At 35.2% G+C, this 20,673-nt stretch overlaps 1 long non-coding RNA gene across 1 annotated transcript; it reads left to right on the forward strand.

The window, feature by feature from the left end:
- Positions 1–3,346: 3,346 nt before the first annotated feature.
- Positions 3,347–7,663, forward strand: LOC121411469. Its single transcript, XR_005969472.1, has 4 exons — positions 3,347–3,410; positions 5,553–5,685; positions 6,722–6,838; positions 7,528–7,663. It is a non-coding gene; the product is annotated as an uncharacterized LOC121411469 (long non-coding RNA).
- The last annotated feature ends 13,010 nt before the right edge of the window (positions 7,664–20,673 follow it).

The following is a 20,673-nucleotide window of genomic DNA, read 5'->3' on the forward strand; positions in this document are numbered from 1 at the left end:
ATATAGTTAAAGGTCAAGTCCACCTCAGAAAAATGTTGATTTGAATCAATAGAGAAAAATCAGACAAGCACAATGCTGAAGATTTCATCAAAATCGGATGTAAAATAAGAAAGTTATGACATTTCAAAGTTTCGCTTATTTAAAAAAAAATAGTTATATGAACCAGCCAGTTACATCCAAATGAGAGAGTCGATGATGTCACTCACTATTTCTTTTTTTTTATTGTTTGAATTATACAATTTTTCAATTTTTACGACTTTTGATGATTAGGACCTCCTTGCCTGAAGCACAAAATGTTAAAATAATGGAATTCCATTTGTTCAGGGAGGAATAAAACTTCATTTCACATGACAATGACAAGAAAATCAAAATATTTCATATTTCAAACAATAAAAAACAAAAGAAATAGTGAGTGAGTGACATCATCGACTCTCTCATTTGAATGTAACTGGCTCGTTCATATAACTATTTTGTTGAAAATAAGCGAAACTTTGAAATGTCATAACTTTCTTATTTTACATCCGATTTTGATGAAATTTTCAGTGTTGTGCTTGTTGAATTTTTCTCTTTTTATTCAAATCAAGTTTTTGTTGGGGTGGACTTGTCCTTTAACGGTGATAATATTCTTGTTACTATCTGTCAGGAATTGGTGGTACATGTTGCAGAGAATGACCACAGGATCTTTGTAACGAAGGTGAACCCTGGCAGGTAACAGTGAGAATGACTTCAGGGTCTTTTTGAAGAGAGTGATCACTGGCAGTTATCAGCGAGCTTGTTGCCTAGAATGAGCACGGGATCTTTGTAAAGAGGGTGATGCCAGGCGGGCAACTTCAGAGAGAGGTAAGTCATAAATTCCAGGAACTCCTTTTTTAATCACATCAAATCATTTGAAGCCCTTTTCATTCCCCTTTTATTTTACTCACATTGGCAACATCCCTATTTTCATTGTTCTTTTTTAATAATGGGTACATATAGAGAAGGGATTGATAGAGAATATCTTTACAGGTTTGAAATTTTAGAAGAAAAGAGTGATTTCAGACCTGCCAACTAGTACATTTTAGGTGTATTTAGTATGTTTTGCAACTAAAATATGGCAGTATGTTTTTTCTTTAAAAAGTACAATTTTTTTTTACAAAATCGTAATTTATTGAGAAAAATCATCTCTATATGTCTCTATTTCATAAAACGTACACAAATATAGCTATTGGATCAATGTAATTTCAGGTAACTTGCTTTTTTTTCAATCATTTTGTTAAAACCAGGGTGAGGTATACACATGTTTCAATGTTTTTTTTTTCATCTGCATGAGCAGTGCGCATTTTAGATTGCATGCAGCTTGAGCGCCACGATGAGCGAGTGGGTCAAGCATTTTGTTATAGAATACACTTTTGGGGGGAAAATACATTTTTTTTTATCACAGAATACAGTTTTTCATTCCAAGAGGTTGGCAGGTCTGTGATTTGAGGTTCCATCGCATTGCCAATCTAGGGATCATAGTTATTACATGTATAATCATTTTTTTTGGGGGGGACAATAATATAAGACACTAATAATACATACATGAACATGTATTGGTTTGTGCAGATTTTTTTCTTGGCAAAAAAAAGCTGCTGAAAACTGCTTATCTAAAAAAAACCCAGAGCCAATGGAGTAAATTAGAGAGTCAAAAGGGGCCTAAGCTTTCGATCCTAGCAGAATCTTCTTCGGAGGCAAAATGACAAACATATAAAGTGATTTTTTTTTCTTGTCGGATATCATTTTTAGTGTTCTGACGTTGGAAAAAAAACAAATATAATCACTTGTAAGAACCCACCACTCCAATAAAAATTATAATCTCCTATATATTTGTTGGCCTTACCATGCGCAGTCAGTTGATAATTAATATGGAAATCAGATCAAGTAAATTTGATGTGAATATCATAACATTTTTCAGGTTGATTATTTATTTCAAATGTAATTGAAGGAATTCTTATGGTAATGTTTTTTTTTTTTTTTATTTAACACTTGTGGGATGGAACACCCTATCAGCACATGCTGTTTTTCGTAGGGGTCCATACACACAACAATAAAAATGTACAATAAACAATCAAACATGATAATTACAAAAACACAAAATCATATGACATAAATCATAAGAACATACATTAAAAGGCGAAAAAAAAAAATACAATATGATAATAAAAGCAAAATATATATAAAAACAATAGGGGACTAAAAGTAAGGAATAAATGTAAAACAATAGAGAAATAACTTAAAGATAAACTAAACTCAAGCAGGGGCTAAGGGATTGAAATGAGGGGGGGGGGGGGATGATGCAGGAGCTTTTAACATCAATAATCAGGATGAGGGGGGATGAGCATGTTTTTAAGATGTGTTTTAAAGGAATGTATAGTGATACAAGGAGGGATTTTCTTTTCAATAGAGTTCCATATTTTGGCACCTCGGTAGACGAAGCATCTTTTACCATAATTCGTCTTTGGATGTGCAGTTACCACATATTTTCAGATTTCAGAGGGTTTCAGTTTTTAGTTTTGTTGATGTGGACCTATCCACATATACACCTGTATACAGTATCACACCCTGGATTGGCTTTAAAAAACAAACTTTAAATGCTCATATTTTGTTAATCTTATAACTGCAATGAAGGCAGAGGTACATGTAAACAATCTGTCTTTATATGTATTTTCTTAACAGGGCATCTCCATGATGAAGAGGATTGGAGTGTCAAGGACAGCTGAGTCATTACGATTTCTATTGTTGACCGCTGACCGGCAGTGATTAGCGGAGACCAGTGGACCAGTGAAATAAAGAAAATATGCATAAGAAATTCAGTGTCACCAAAGATTGCCAAGACTATCCACTTTGAGTCCTCTTGTTTATAATCTCTTTCTAAAATTTTCACATGGTGCTACATTACATGTAGTTTTAAAACCTTTATTCAACCAAGTTGAACCATGGAAATAAAGTAGCCTACTCGGCAGGATTTCTTGATTTTGTTGCTTGGCTTTTGCCAGCCTGTAACGTTTTAATCTTGTAGCGAGGACACTTCCATTATGTTCTTTCTGTTGGTAACATTTAGATACTCTGCTGTATTTCCGCAGCTGAATACCAGTAACTATAAGTTGCAAACAGACAAAACAAATGGGTATGCCCATGCAAACAGAATTATTATGTTATAGGCTGATAAATTCAAGCAAGGAAATTGAGAAATCCTGCTTGGTGATCTTGCTTTGATTGTAATATCATGTGGAACTTTGGATATCGGATGGAAATTAAGGTCCTTGGCTGTGACTTTCAAATGTATAGTTTATTTCATGCGGTCCACCGGTCTCAAAAAAACTCTATCGCACGAGCAACCAATCCCAACGGATGGGCCCTTCTTTGCGACTCAGCCCAAGTTTCAATGGAAGGTTAGTTTCATGTTTTTTTTGTTGTTGCTTGATTGAACTTAATCATGTTTTGACTAGGCCCGTTTTGAAAGTCCATTTTTGATGCACGTGTACATGGCGTGTTTTTCGGTCGTGTACACGTTGTAAACACTGTTAGAGCGAGTTATGTTTTCAGTGTCGACACGGACCCGCATCAACATGTCAATGTAACATAAATAGGGGTCTATACAGCCTAAGTCACGGTCGTAAAGCTTACCTGAGAAGTTAGAAGTATCAATCCACAAAAATTGGTGCAATTAAAAAGTTTACTCAGCTTAGCAGCGCATTGAATTAATAAAGAAGCAAAAGAAAATCAGTGCAGGGCCCTAGCTAGCGCTGATGTTCGTTGGATGCGCATTTTGTATACCGGTACTGTACCGTACATGCATGCACAGATCGCTGCAGAATTAAGTGTAACTGAAGTTATCAATTGATTTTCATTATTTTATTACCAATTTGAGGAGCGTTTGTCCTTAGGCACATGTGTACCAACGTATAACACGTAAGTTGTAGCAATGATCGCTGTCGCAATTGGTGATTCTCAAATTGGCTCTGAGTGTGATTGAGCTGCACTTTGAACTTTCGAGACTGGAGCAGACCCATTTTGTGGTACAAAAACTCGAGTCTCCAGAATGAATGTGGATTAAATCGGTGATTTTGGAAGAAAACTCACTCTAGGTTAATTGAAATACAGTGCGTCCCAGAATAAACGAAACCGAGATTTAACAATCATTTATCATAACTTAATCATAAATAGAATAGACAAATGACCTACCAATTTAAAGCTTAGAATCTCCTCTTTCATCTGATATTACTTAGGTTACTTCTTATTCACGCATGAGTGAGCAAAAACAATTTGAAGAAAGGATACCAAAAACTCATTTGGCGGGGGGTATCTGGGTTTCAAAAAGAAAACCACATTTCTGAAAAGTTCAATATCTGCTCTTTAATTTGGTACCTCAATTACAGAAAATGGTCAAGAAATAAAAAAGTTCTGGTCATTTGAAATAAGGCTTGTACATGTATATCCATAATTTCATGAGATAAACGTGTTTTCACCGGTTTCCCACAGAAGCTTTCGCATGGTGAACAAAAGATTTAATGCATGGCTGATCGTCAACAAAACAGAGTGTCGAGTGAGTTTGAAAGCCAGCCTGGAGAACCTCTTCATTTCATGAAATTATTGAAATTCAAGCCTTATTTCAAATGACCAGAACTTTGTTATTTCTTGACCATTTTCTGTAATTTAGGTATCAAATTAAAGAAGAGATATTGAACTTTTCAAAAATGTGGTTTTCCTTTTGAAACCCAGATACCCCCCGCCAAATGAGTTTTTGATATCCTTTCTTTAAATTGTATTTGCTCACTCATGCATGAATGAAAAATAATCTAAGTAATATCACATGAAAGAGGAGATTCTAAGCTTTAAATTGGTAGGTCATTTGTCTATTTTATTTATGATTAAGTAATGATAAATGATCGCTAAATCTCGGTTTCGTTTTTTCTGGGACGCACTGTATATCGACATATTAGTGATTAAAACATGTGCAGTGTCTGAGAACTAAGATTTAATGTGAGGCTGTGAGCTTGTTCACTGACTTTACAGTCCCATGCAAGCTTTATGCAGATACTACCGTGTTCACGGTGATGGAATTTAGTACATGTGCACTGTCTTGACAGTGCGTGTACACGTGTACCTGAAACGGGCCTTAAGTCAAGTTATCAATTCTTTGGTATATGCAACGTAGGAGGGTCTATAGGAGGGATGAAGCTATGCCTATCTAGATAGCTGGCGCTCGCTAAATTAACGAGATTGCGCACAGCTTCGATGCTCTAGTTACCTTGAAATCTGCTTGCATTTGAAAATTCAATTGCAGTTTTTAAAATGGTGTTTGGGCGGGAGAAAGATCATTTTAAAGGGAAGAAGATACGTCTTAAGCGGGAGAAACAGAGCCTGGGCGGGAGATATTAAATCTCAAGCGGGAGATTTAGGGAAAATGGGCTTTCGGCCGGAGATCTCCTGCCAAAAGCGGGAAATATATATGGTGGAATATATCACTAGTGTATTACAATTGTATTTCATTTTTAATAGTATATTGATTTTTTGTGTTATTTTTACTGTAGCAATTACAAGAAAGAGAATGCTAGAAGAGGGACGAATGGATTTCGACCTTCCGGTAATCTTGCCAAACATAAAGGATCAACTCTTTAAAAGAAGCTAAGGAGACAGTGAAAGTTTTGAAAGCACTATTTGAAAGTAAGTCAAAAACATGACTCCTATAATCTGGTGACAATTCATGCTACCCAACGGGTTTGATTAGCCAGCATTAATCATAATTCGTTTGGAAATGAATCTTCTATTTATTCTCAAATGAATAAGTGTGTTTCAACAAGTGTGTTCTTGTTGTCTTCAATAGTGTCAGCCATTGTAATAAGTTTTAATTAGCCTTTTTGTCAAGAACGGTATGCCAGATATTACTTTCAAGTTAGAGGCCGCTGTCTTTGAGGGACAGTATTATGTTCCTCAATCTCCAACGCTTCTCTGACTCTCCGCTGATGCCGGTAGGGGATAAGAACACACTTTTCGAAACCTCGAGTTTGGACCAAAATATGCCTACGAAAGAATACATGGTGTACCATGAAACCCACTACACTCTTCTTCTTCGCCATGGAAACCTTCAGAAATTAGTTTTTCAGGTTATCATTTTATGTTATGGTATAGGTATCAAAGTCAATTATGTATCAGTTACACCAGAATAATTCTGATGGCAGTACATATATATTGAAGATTATACATTGATTTTTTTGTATTTTAATGCCTTATCAGTTATTACAATTTCAATTTCTTTAAATACCATTTTGTCTGTCCCACACTTTGTCATTAATGAATGCGAACCCAAACTTTTGCTCATAGTGTTTGTGATGTGGTGAACAATCTCTCATATGGCCATGAAGTTTTTTCTGCCAATTTGCCATAGGAAACACATTTGCTCGAGGATTTTCCTACATGTACGTATCTAATCAGAACCCTTTTACACTAAGATTTTTTATCTTAGGTCTGGGTTTGCACCTGATACCATCGATCATAATGTGCAATTGACTGTTCAAATCAATTACCTCTGCAATCAATCATAAAGCTTTTGTAACCAGACCCATTTCATTTCTAAGATATGCATTTTCCTTTTATGGTTATAGTGACTTAATATTGTGAAAGCATTTGATATATATCACTTGGCATGTTATCATTGATCATTCCACTAAATAATGATGTATTTTATTTCATTTTGCTGTAGCCGGTATAATGGAAAGAGAATGCCCGAAGATGGACGAATGGATTCTGACCGCTTGGTTAACTTGCTGAACATAAAGGACCTATCGACTTTTGAAGGCTGTGAGGGCACTTGTTGAACGTAAGTCAAGAGCATGCTTATTATTATCTGATAATAGTTCATTCTACCCAGTGTACAGCCAGCATTCTCGATTAACCAGCATTAATCACAGTTTCTTGGGCAACATAGTTTGTCTTATTTCTATGTTATGATAAAACTGAGATCCCATTTTTAGTGCATCATCTGACAAGATTTTGGAAGGAAATCATTCTGGAAAGGAACCATTTCAAACCTTTGATTTTGATCTTGCTTGAAGTTTGATATGTGTAACACTTCAGATACATATTGTTTTTATTGCACATTGTGTTTTGGTTCAATCTTTTTTAAATTGAATTCCATATTGATATTAGATATTTGTAGCACAGAGACAAAGATTCACAATTTCTTTTTAGCACAGCAAAGAAAAAGGGTAATATGTGGAATGAAGGCAAAGTGCATCACTGCTACTAACTTCTAGTTGGATAACATAAACCATATCAACTTCCAAAGTGATGCAGAGGGATATTAAATAAATGACATGTCTAAAACTGTTTTGCTGTCACGTATCATGTCTGCATGATGTGTATAATATCAACAAGCTGAAAATGGAAAAGAAAAATATATACCATACTGGTGATTGTACATTTCTCCCAAATGCAACTTTAAAATGTGTGTTTTGAAAAGGAAATATGGTTAGAATAATATTTTATACTTTCACTTTACACTTGCAGTAATACCACTCTGTGTACAACATGGATACATCCCCTAACTGGTGATAATCATCTTCCAGGAATAAATGAGAGATGTTCTACAGGAGACAAGGACCCAATCTTGAATCTTTATCTACGTGCAGGGTTGGCTAGTACACTCCGGTTTGAAAGGTTATTGGTGTTTTTGTGAAGTATGATAAAAAAAAATAGACACCAGTCATTATCTACCCTCTCTGTCCCGGCGTTAAACATACATTCAAAATCTATGATCTACAGTATATTCCATTTTGTGAACTGAAAAAAAGCCCCTTGAATTCAATTGTGAGTATGTGCTATTTTACGGCCTGAAAAAATCCTTGTTATTTGTGCGAATCACAATACAAGCACCACCAACGTGTTAAATCATATTCATAAGTTAAAAAAATTGTTGGTCAACCACCTTTTCCTTAGACTTACAAAATAGGACAGGTTGGTAGTAAGGATTGAAAAAAAATTTAAGATTTTTTATCTGAACAATGATTCCCAAGTGAAGGGGAAAATAAGGACTAATCAAAAGGAATTTAATTATAATTGCATTACCAACAAAGGACTAATCTAATGGATATCAGTTTAAATTGAATTACCAACTAAGGACTTGTCTAAAGGATTGCAATTATGATTGAATTACCAGCTACTACCTTTTAATACCCCAGTGCTTTTGTTTATGTAAGGACACTGTTACACATAGTGACAACCAGTCACTAATTCCAATCAAGATTGTACCAGGACCCTATCAGAACATAGTGTCTTTATATTTGCAATCCATTACCAGGGCCCATTTTCTAGAATTCAAGTTGAGGTTTTCAATGGAGATTTCTGCCAAACTGGATGAAAAAGATGAAACATTATTTCAGTTTATTTCGAAACATTTTTAGTATCAAATGTGTGACTTGCATTTGCATTCACTTCTCATGAACCGTATTTTTAATGTATTTTATGATGACTTTTATGTAGCTCTAAGGGGCAGGTCCAAGCTCTTTATTTCTGTGCTGATACTTTAGAGCAGGGTTCTAGCCATGCTGGGAAGTGCCAAAGGTGCAGGGCGGAGCTGCCCATTAATGCAAATTACCACCAGGCTCTTGGGTTGAAATTGGATGCACCGCCCGGTTCAAATTTTCTGAAAAAGAACTAAAATTTACTGAGTATGTACCACTTAGATTGTATTTCAAGCTATCAGAGTCCTAGTTTTTGCAAAAAAGTGCAAATTCTGCTTGCATTATCTTACCAAAGATGGTCACCATCGATCTGGAGTAAAATTATTTTGTTGTACAATCTGTGCTTTGCAGCTGTGCCTCTTCATATTCTTACCAGCACTAAATTTGTTATAGCTAGAACCCTAGTTCAGAGTTTCTTTATTAGTTATGTATTATTTCATGAACAAATGCCTGCTTTGTAACTTGTAAAGAATGATTTCTGGGAGTAGATAATATGCCTAAGGTTGGAAAATAATAGGCAAGTAGAATTAAGCTGTGGTGATTAAGCCTGGGAGATATTTGTGGAGATAACTCATTTAAGAACTTTATCTTGACAAAGTTTGTATTTTTATTTATATTATTTTGACCATTCTGCAAAAGTGGATCCAAAGGTTTTCCAGAGTTTTTACCTATTGAGTTTTATCTCTGGTTTTTTACCCTGGATCTACTTGTCGTAGATTGATCAACACAGAGGGAAGGGGGGGGGGGGGGGCTTATCATGCAATTGCAATGAAATTTGGTATGCACGTATTTTGTTTTGTAATTTACTAAAGAAGTCTTTATTCCCATAACAAATTTTACGATTGCTGTGCTGTGCAAAATTTTGTGTCGCTTGTGAAATTTTTTATTTTCAAGTCTTGAACACTCTTTTAGCCCATTTCGCCAAAATTGAACTCAACGTTTTATACATGCACATCCACCAAAAAATTGTTCCCCCCCAAAAAAATCAATGCAAATTGTGTTTTCAACAAAAAATCATAAATTTATTATCATATTTCATTTTACTGTTTGAAAATGATTTTATTTTATTCTGTCTATTATGCAAACATAGTTAATTGAAAAATAGAAAAGTCAAAACAAACAAAGAAATACATAAGAAATCAATAAAATAACAAGATATATAGGAATTATTCTTTTAGAGAAAAAAATAGCATTCTTTGGTACCTAGTGAGTTATAGGCAAAAACATACTTTCATACACTTATTTGCATGATTAATTACTTTAAAAATATGAAAAATATATTTTTAAAAATTCTACTGCAGTCTTGTAGTTTACATTCAGCTCTATGTGCATGCAATTTTTCACAGCGATCGCGTGATCAGCGTCCATGATCTGAAGTACAAACCTGGTCTAAAATAGCCCAGTTAGAATAGGGTTAAAGGTTCAGCTTCCAATTTCAAATGTGTACATATATTATAAGCATAATGGAATGACAATTGTACTTATAAATTGGGGGTGGGGGATTTTGAGGGGCGTGAGTGTGAGGTAGGGGTTGAAGTTCATAGGTCACATAGATCATTACAAACAATGAAATGTCTTTCTCATATTGATTTAAGAACTGCCTAAGAGTTCATCTTCAATTGTGGTTTATAGTGCATCTAAGTCGAGTAACGATGATCTGATTAGATTTTCTGGTCACAAGTTCAAGTTCAGAGGTCATAATTTCAAAATATTAGAAGTTGGTTGCTTAATATATTCTGGATTTGGCGATAGCAGAGGTGTGTGCCATTGAAAATTCCATCTGTTTCTTTCAAATTCCAAGTAATATACATGTATCGTAATATACATGTATAAGTCTTTGTCATGTGGGGGTTTTCTTAGAACAAACAAACCCACATTAGATAGCATTCAAAGCGCTTTATGTTCTCAGATGGAAAGTTTATCACCTCCACAACATAATTATGGGGATTGTTTCACAAAGGAATAACTGCAACTAGAAAAGTCATGCTTAATTATTCATGTGCATTGTGCACAATATTCAATGCTCAGTCAAATTGATTGATACACAGTAGAGAGCACCCTCTTAGCATGATCCAAACAATATGATGATCTGTTAATTTTGACACATACCGTTACTGCTTTCTTTTAGCCACACTTGAATCTTTTGTGAAACACCCCTCTGTTTTGTCTCTTATGTAAGTTGTACATTTATGTCAGATAGCTTGGACCTGCCCTACAGTATATTGTTGTCTGTACTGTATACTTGCTTTGTATTCATGATTTAATTTTTATTTTTTTGAAATAAAGATGTAAGACCGGCAGCCAGGAAGATTCATTCAAGCTGGAGGACCATAGCAATTGACCTCATCGAGTGATGGTGTAGCCTTGAATCTCAAAAACTTGGCTTGCTGTCTAGTTTGAGCTGGGGTCTTCCTGCCAGAATCACACAATTAGTGATATCACTACCCAGAGATATATTTTTCAATGTGCAGAGAGGGGAACTGGACACTGCTGTGCATGATATACTACTTCCCTAATGTAAGTGCTTTCTTTGTCGAGTTTGATGGTATTCTGTGTAGCCTAGAGTATGTTAGACAATGCAATTGGTTTTCCAGCAATTATTACTCTGAGGGTAATAATCTTTGTGGAAATATTGGGTAGCAATTTCTTCCACATCGGGGTTTTTATCCATATTTTACCTCAATAGCACTTTTTGAATTCATAAGATTAAAAAAAGGAAATTCTTTTCGTGAAAATCTATCATAAAACTATTCTTAAAGGCAATTCTGATAAATTGTTAAGGCTTAAAGAAAATTTCCATTGCCCTTTTTTTAAGTAACTGCTACTGCACCCCTTTTTTATATACCATACTTTTTCGGCCATATACTGCATTCTCCTCATTTTTCGTTTGATCTAGCCACTCTTTTTCTTCCAAATACGTTTCATTTCTCATTACTGCCCCCTCATGTTTCACTCTCCTCTCACCCTGACAATTCTATTATCTGTTGATCCATCATACCTTGGTCACATTTGCTCTACGGCGAGTCGGAAACAGCCGTTTTATTAATTTTGATTCAAACCACCTATATGTAGTTGGACAAAAAAAATGTTAAAACGGCTGTTTTCAACTCGCTGTATGGCCGCCGTAGAACAAATGTGACCATGGTATTAATTGTCATCTGTCTTTACCTCCGTGTATAATCTACTCAATAGTTGTTAGTCTAAATTCATGTTTCACACCGTTTCAACATAATTGCCATGACTGATATAATAATGGACTAAGAAGACATAATGAATTTCTTTTATTTACATACTTTGATCTCATATCAAAAAGAAGTAATAATTATTTTGTAGTATAGGTCTTCCCTTTTTCTGTACATGTGAATTGTTTGGACAGATTAATTTGAGTAAATTTCAAAGTCAATCTCGGCCAAAGTTGGCCCTTTCCTCATTCACCGCCATAAACCTTGTGTTTGTGCTGTTACAGAGTGCAGGACCATATACAAAAGCGTTTGTGCGAATGCCGTGTGTGTATCCATCATGTAATCGCAGAACGTGTGGAGATAACGGCCTGCGTTGAAATGGTAGGATTTTGTGATGGATATAGGTTGGTCCGCCAAAAAAATGTATTCACACAAAAAGTAAGCCTACTAGTAAACTTTGAAGGTTTCACCCAATTTTTGAGGATTGCGTGCTTAAATGGTTATTCTACAATGTGTAAAAACAAAAAGAAAAACCAAAAACAGACGAAAAATTCTTCATCAATCACAGCAATACATGTTAGTCTTGAATCTAGTTCTAGAAGTGCAATGTCAAATTTTATTTGTCTTTCCTGCTAGCTTCATCTACTTTTCAATCCATATACAAGAGCCTTGCCATTTGAGTGTTTCTAGTTGACTCCTATCAATTTTTGTAATGGCCCTTTCCACGTTTGTCAAATATCATCAATGGAGCCTAGAAGGCTTTGTGGCTTGTTTGCGTTTAGATTGAACAAGGACAGGTTTGCACTTTAAAATTGACCCAGGTCTGCTGATAACCATTTGTGGCTGCACCAAGAAGGGAAGAAAGGATCTGTTGAGCAATTTTTTAAGAGGACATTGCTGACATCTGAAAATTTGTTTCAAGTGCATGAGAAGTCTTTGCATTCGGTGTTTGGAAATCTGGCAGGTGTTTCATAAAGCTTTTTGTAAGTTATGAACGACTTTAAGAATGATTGGTGACCCTTTCTTGGGAACTTAATCAACACCAATGAAAATCAGGTATATTTTATTTACCATAGAAAAGGATCACCAGTCGTTCATAATTTTACTTGTATCTTACAAACAGCTTTATGAAACATCTACTTGGTAATGTGTTAATTCCAAAGTATTGTGTCACCAAGAGGGATGGAGTTCTTTTCAGCTCACATGTGATATCTGGTGCTCTTCAAGACATCATGCAAGTCGCACATTTTCTATTGGGATTTCAGATGCTAATATTTCATAAGGTGCTGCATCATTAATTGTTCTACCGATATATTGTGTCATACAGATGTTCTGAATAATTATTTGGAGACTTGATAATGTTCTGATGTATATGGCTAACTGGAATCGATTTTCTTTGTTATCTTGTGAGAGTGTAGATCTCAGATTTTTTTTCAGGCAACTGCACAATTTATGATTGGTCTGTAACCCAATTTTTAAATAAAACGTAAAGTTTGATGCAAATATGGAGACATATAAAGTCTTAATGGCGTCATAGCAATAGTACCATGGACAATGATTTGAAACCGATTTGCCCTTTACTCCAAAATAAAGCCTTGCAATCATCCCAAATTGTTAAACAAGTATTCTTTAAGTTAATTAGAACCTCAAATGAAAAACTATTCATTCACATTTTCAGAATATTAGCAAAATGTTATTTGCTCCTAAATCTTATTTGGGACCAGTCGCAAGGTGTGCAGAGGCCTTTAGAGGAATTCTTAGTCTCTGTTGTGCATTCCTAGTCTTTTCCATCCATTTGTGGTGTTTCCCTTTGTTTATTGGATTTCATCAGAGTCATTTGACAAATTAAAGTCAGTGTGAAGTCTTGGTAAATGCTAAGGTGGTACCCCTGCTTCCTCTTGATGTTTCTACTTGGGGAAGGGATCTATGGCTCGGAGAAATCAGCATTCACCCTCAAGGTATCTGAGCGATACGACTCTTCGAATCTGGACCATTGCGATCATTGAAAGAGCGTTCTCATACCTTTGATAGCCTCGGCATCTTCAAGTAGATCGATGACTGTGACAGGGTCTTAAGGGAGCTCGAGCCTGGTAGTAACGCATTTTTTACAGTTTCTGTTTGAAGATAGAGAGTGTAATTGAATTGGTTCTTCTGGTAGATTGTTCCGACTGTTGATGACCTTTTGGCTGAAGAATTGGTTTCCTTCATCCCAGTCTCGAAAGAATTTTTAATTAGATACTGTCTGTAAAATATGCCATTGATTCTTTTGTTTCGTTGTTTCAACTGTCAATGACCCTTGGCGAAAGAATAGGTTTCATAGCTACACCAAGTCTGGAACTCATTTTGGATAATAAGTTGCCATTTCTCAAAAATTTTGCATTGCTTCTTCATGATCCAATGATTCCCTACATCCCTGCCTGGAGAGAATTCTTGACTTTTTAGGGGTGTTGTCTCTGAAATCTGGCATTGCTTCTTCTGGTAGATTGTTCTAACTGCCAGTGATCATTGGGCTAAAGGATTGTCTCCTACATTCTGGTTTGGAACAACTTCTTTTGAAATTTTATCGGGTGCCGTCTCTGAAATTTGACATTGTGCTTTATGACTAAGATGCATGCATTGTACTGTAATGATTGATGGGCCATTCTTAAAAATAATTACATACAATGTAAAGCGTTTAGAAACAAAGTATTAAAGGGGAATGAAACCCTTGTAACAAATAGGCTTGTGTAGAAACAGAAAAATCAAAGAATAAGAATAAAGAAAGTTTGAGAAAAATCGGACAAATAATGAGAAAGTTATGGGCATTTAAATATTACAATCACTAATGCTATGGAGATCCTCCTATTGGCAATGCGACAAGGATGTGTGATGTCACTGATGAACAACTTTCCCTTTGGTGGACTATAAAATACCCTCAAAATGTATCTTTTTGCTTTTTCTTATGATGATACAAACTCTTTATCCATGATGTATTCTTTAAAAATATGTATTACATGCCCTCATGTAGAAAGAACACGTGATCTATGGATAGATGTGATAAAAGAGGCAATTCAAGTGAAATATATACTAAAGTAATGGGGAGAGTTGTTCACAAGTGACATCACACATCTTTGTTGCATTGCCAATTTGCTATCTCCATAGCATTAGTGATCGCAATATTCAAATGCTCATAACTTTCTCATTATTTGTCCAATTTTTCTCAAACTTTTGTTGATCTGTTTCTTTGATTTTTCTCTTTTCACACAAGCTATCTTTTTCCAATGGTTTCATTCTCCTTTAAGTGCTATTTGAATTTCGTAATTATTTAAACCATCAGCTCGACTAAGTTATGTGGGATATTAGGTGCAATTCCTCAGGATGAGCCTATGTTTAGGGTTTACCGGTAACCCGTATCACATATCTTTACACTTCGGCTGCCCTTTACCTTATCTCTCAGAGTTGTGTGGAAACAAGTGGTGGATACGGTATGAAGGCAATCATTTGGTTGCTATAAGGTGGTGAATGAATAAATGACAGGGAAGACAAAATAAAAAAATACAAAAAACCAAAAACAAAAAAATCTTCCCCCAATTGGTTTATTTCTAATTAGTCAACATGCAGTGTGCATTGCAGTTCATAAAATACCACTGCAATACTGCATCATGTACATAAAAGGTTGATTTATTTGCAAAATAATTGTAATATTTTTCATTTACTCATTTGAAATGCAAAAACCCCCCCCCCCAAAAAAATAATAATAATGAATAATGCAAAATCAAAAGGTTGAAGATTATAATTAGTAATAACCCCCCCCCAAAAAAAAAAAGGAGAAATAAATGAATAAATTTTTTTTTTCTTGCAGCAAATATATATAGATAAAAAGAAAAGATATGATTACTTAGAACATTCCAATATCAGTCATGGATAATAAAGTGCGTTCCCGTGTTGTGAAACGGTAGAAGATTGACAGGTATAGATAGCATTTCATGAAGAGATTTGTTAGCCAATGAGATGCAATGATTTACAGTAGCTTATAACATCTGGCTGTAAAAAATCTTCATAAAATGCTTCCCTGAATGGATAGTACACGGAGGTATGGGGAGAGGTACAATTAGCTGATTAACGGGTAAAACTGTTGAGAGAAAAAGGGGGAATAAAGGGGATGGTAATGAGCTAGGGTGCAGATTAAAGGAAATAAGGTGGCTTTTTTTGTACAAAAAAGGGTAAAATGTGGAGTGTCAATGCTGAAAATTTGCTCCCCAATACTATTCAGGGGCAACAGACCAGGGGGGGCCTTAGCCCCTCCCCTCAGTTTTTACAAAAACATTGAATTACCATCTGGATGTGATTTTTAGCATGGTCAGCCCCATCCCCTCAAATAAAAAAAAAACAAATTACCATCTGATTGTGATTTTTGCACTCCCCCCCCCCTTCAAAACAATAGTTGTGCAGCCCCTGCTATTACCCTTGGCTACGCCAAAACAATTGCTTGGAAAATCAATGCATTGTCTTGCATACACTTGACTGCACAGAGTATCATTGAACTTGACAATAGAGCACCTACATTAGAGATGGGGTATATCATGCACGACAGTGTCCAGTGCCCTGCACACTTGAAAAGTAGACTCTGGGTAGTGACGTCACTAATGGTGCTATTCTGGTAGGAAGACCCCTCCTCAGATCAGGCTGCTGGTCAGTTTGTGAGGATTAGGGTTTGCACCATTTGATCGAGAGGTCAGTTGCTATGGAAACCTACTTGAATGAATCTTTGGCTGCTGGTCCCTTTTTTAATAAATCAAATGGAAAATGAAAAGCTTGCTTCTCTGTATTTATTTATGTATTTGTGCACCATGTCTTGCCCCACCCCCTTTTAATCCCTGATAACCCTTCCCCTTCTTCTTATCCGATATCCCTCCTTTTAATGCGACATTTGCTCCTGTGATAATTGCTCATCTAACATCTCTGGTTAATTTTGTGATATTAGGATTTTGGTTAGAGTGTAATAATTAGGATAGAGGTTAGTTTTGCTTATGGTGCCGTTGCCCTTCCCCTTTGGTGACTGTATAACGAGTCAGAAAAGGCCTATTTGATAATCAAATTGCAATCATTTTGTACCCGACGGTTTATATAGAATTTAAAACTGCCTTTTTCGACTTGCCATGCCTGCACCATAGGAGTAGCGCGACTTTTGCCCATGGAGCAAATGTAATGGGACCTTTTTTGCAAGCAAAATTTGACATTATTCCTGAAACCCAGCTCTCCAAGTTAATCATTGCTATTTACGGCCCCCACAACTTTCCGCTTTATATTGTAAAGAACTAGGACTTTGAAAATTTCACTCTTTTTTTTCAGACCAAGTGAATAAAACAGACTGGCTTCTCTGAACAAAAACAATGCATAAGAGGCAATCCACATTTAGAAGGGTGTGGTTTACTCATTGTACAATTTCTACCCCCCCCCCCCCTGCAATTTGATATGGTAAAGATAAAACTTTCATGAATGTCCAATTGAAGTTATTTGGCACTTTTTTTTGACAAAAAGTGTGGTATTAACAGACAAAAAAATACCTGTTTATTTTGATAATCAGTCCTCTTGATTCGGATTGCCTTTATGCACTATTTTAGCCAAATATTTAACCACGCAATATAGTTGCAATTTTGCAGGTGAATGACTTAGATTAGTGAAATGCTCCCAAATTGACAATTTCAGCTTTTAGAGTAATTTCAAGAATACTGTCATATTTTGGCTTGCAGCGGGTCATTTTGCTCCCATCCCGTTTACTTTCTAAAATGTTGCAAAGTAGATTGATTTTGATGGCAAACTATTCTGTGATTTTAATGTCCACCCAAATAAAAGGAGCTAGGTCAGCCCCAAAGTGTTTCCCGTAATCCAAAGAAAAATTATGAATAGTGAAATGTTTAATCGATAGTGAATACCTCGAGAGCAATGCACTTTGCAACATTCCAGATGGTAAAAATAGGAGATCTTTCATTTAATTTATTTACAAATGAACTTCACAAAATGAATGTAATTTTGTTTACAACTGATTTTCTGACGTGTTAAATATTTTGTCAGACACGTAATTTTTTCAGACACGTAATCCAAAGAAAAATTATGAATAGTGAAATGTTTAATCGATAGTGAATATCTCAAGAGCAATGCACTTTTCAACATTCCAGATGGTAAAAATAGGGGATCTTTCATTTAATTTATTTACAAATGAACTTCACAAAATGAATGTAATTTTGTTTAAAACTGATTTTCTGACGCGTTTAATATTTTGTCAGACACATGATCAATATCCTTGAATAGTTGCCAACGTTGCACTAAGAGATGGTAAGCAGGAATAGTATATCATCTCTTTTACAATTAAAGAATAGACATTACTTCAAACTGACAATGCAAAAGGGTATTCATTAACGGTAAAGTGAAATTTTCATCTTTAAACATAAAGAGGTATTGGATTTGAGGAATTGTATTTTTTTTTGGCCGAGATGACCTGTGAATCAGATTTTGACATACATTTTATGAAGTTCATTCTGTTTTCCAAGGGCTGTGTGAATGTAGAGTGAGATGGGTTTAAGGAGAGAAGAACTGAAAGGAAGAAAAGAAGAAAAAGGAGAAGAAGATGAAGAAAGAGGAAAAGAAGAAGAGGAAGAAGATGAAGAGGATGAAGAAGATGATGAAGAAGAAGATGAAGGAGAAGGAGGAGGAGAAGAGGAGGTAGAAGAACAAGAGAGAGAGGAGGATGGATGAAAGATGAACAACATTTCTATGAAACTAGTACTGAATAATGACAAGTAGTCAAATGGAGTTGTAATGGCCACCGCACACCTTACGACTGGTCGTTCTCTGACCCGACTTTGGAACAAATCGCACTTTGTAATTTCTTCTTTTTTGTTGTTGAAAATACAAGTGAATAAATTCTTTTCATGTGTGGTTCAAATTAACTGTAATGATATCAAAATCCAAATGTTTGGATTACTGCAATCCTTTGGAGAAAAGGTCAAACTGGCTTCAAATCATAGCCAATCGTCCGCTTTGCTATGACGTCATCACGATTAGATATTCCAAAATCGGGTCTCAGACCAATAGAAAGGTGTGCGGTAGCCAAATGAAAACAATAATTTAATCAACTTCACAGGCAAAATAACAAATTCTATTAAAATGACATTTACAGAAGAACTTGAGTTCAGATTTTCCAAGTGGAAAGCGTACTTCAGGTGATCTGCCATACATAAAAGGGTTAGGGAGATACCAGCAATAGACCAGTTTGGACTTACCTCATGGGCAATTTTTGTCAAATAACCTTTCATTTCTTTCATCATGATAGGTAGATTATGTAAGCATGCCTTACCTAGCAGAATAACACACTAATAAATACTGTATGAAGGTTTTTTTTTGCATTTCTACGGAATGCATTAGCATGTTGCTATAACAATGTGCTTGGCCAACTGTGAAATACTACTCGCCAGTGGACGCATTGGTGTTTTTTTTTGTGGATCTAATGGAAAAACACAATTCAAAAGAATATATGAATAATCAATGCATCAAAGTTGGTGCTTATCTCATTGAATATTAAACCACCATGTCACTTCAGAATAAAAGTGACCTCCTTATCATGCGCAGAATGGAACTCCGAACTGGCTTATTGAAAGCATGCAATTATACCTTCATTTTTTTTCACTTTTTCCACTTACACGCACAATATTCCTTTGCAAAACTTATTTTAGGTGCCTTTAAAATTACCAAACAATGGTGCCGAAAATAGAGATTAAGTGGACTTTAAAAATATTTCAGTAATACATCGCTACCTAGTCCTGAAGGAAGAAATATATATACATAAATCTAATACCTTGGTCACATTTGTTCTACATGCAGCCGTATGGCAAGTCGAATACAGCCGTTTTAACATTTGTTTGTACCAGCTACATATAGGTGATTTTAGTAAAAATGAATAAAACGGCTGTTTTCGAATCGCCGTACGGCCGCCGTAGAGCAAATGTGACCATGGTATAACTCATCTAAAAAAAACAGGCCTAACGAAATTTACGCTAATCACAGATTTCATTTGTGTCTGAATTTGCATCACAGAGGGGGAAGGTATGGGCCTATTAATGTTCTATACTTCTGCATATTACTTCTGAACCAACTATGAAAAGATGTATGGAAAATGAAGATGATCACCTCCCAAAAGATAAAGCCATTAAAACAATACAAAATTTGAATTACTGGTATTAAAAGAGCAATCACTAGTAGGGTAGGGCTATATCAAAATATTAAATCTATATACATTTATTGTTTTTCCACATCTTTTTATTCGCACTGTATACGTCGGTCTACATATAATATACGCCTAATAAAATCAAACTATGAAAGAAACTCAATTAAACCTAGGTTTAACCCTAATCTTAAGTAGAATTTTAGATTACACTTCTATGAAATACTTGGTTTCATACTTCTTCCATATTCATGGCAAAGAAAACTATTATCGAATTAAAGATCATACTATTTTCGTATATTCCAATTCTTCTAATAATCATGACAATAATTTTGTTAACACCTATTTTTTGCTGTAGGATTGAAATATTTTTTTTTACATGGTGAGTGGGTTAACAACAATGGCATGCCATAATAGTATATTCGAATTTAGCCAGGGTTAAATAAACCATGGCTATAAGAATACCACTCATTTAAGATGATCATACAGAATTATCATTCACAAGTCACAACCACTACCTTCAAGCTTGTTTTTATGATGTACATTTCATTTACTGGCCTTTCAGGTTTGTTTTTTCTGTTAACATACAGTACATGTAACTCTGCCTTACTCTTAACTCTAACTTTTGGGACCACATGAATCTATTTCAATTGAGAAGAGGTGTATGTTTTTAATTATTAATCTGGTTTAAATAATTGGATTTTTTTAAACAATAATACACTCATAAGCCATTAGACTGGTCCTTCAGTACCTTATACCTTTGCTCATGGTATTTTGTACGATGCATACTTTTGCATGTAAGTCATTTTGA

The sequence above is a fragment of the Lytechinus variegatus genome, chromosome 3, assembly GCF_018143015.1.
Source record: "Lytechinus variegatus isolate NC3 chromosome 3, Lvar_3.0, whole genome shotgun sequence".
Lineage (NCBI taxonomy): Eukaryota > Metazoa > Echinodermata > Echinoidea > Temnopleuroida > Toxopneustidae > Lytechinus > Lytechinus variegatus.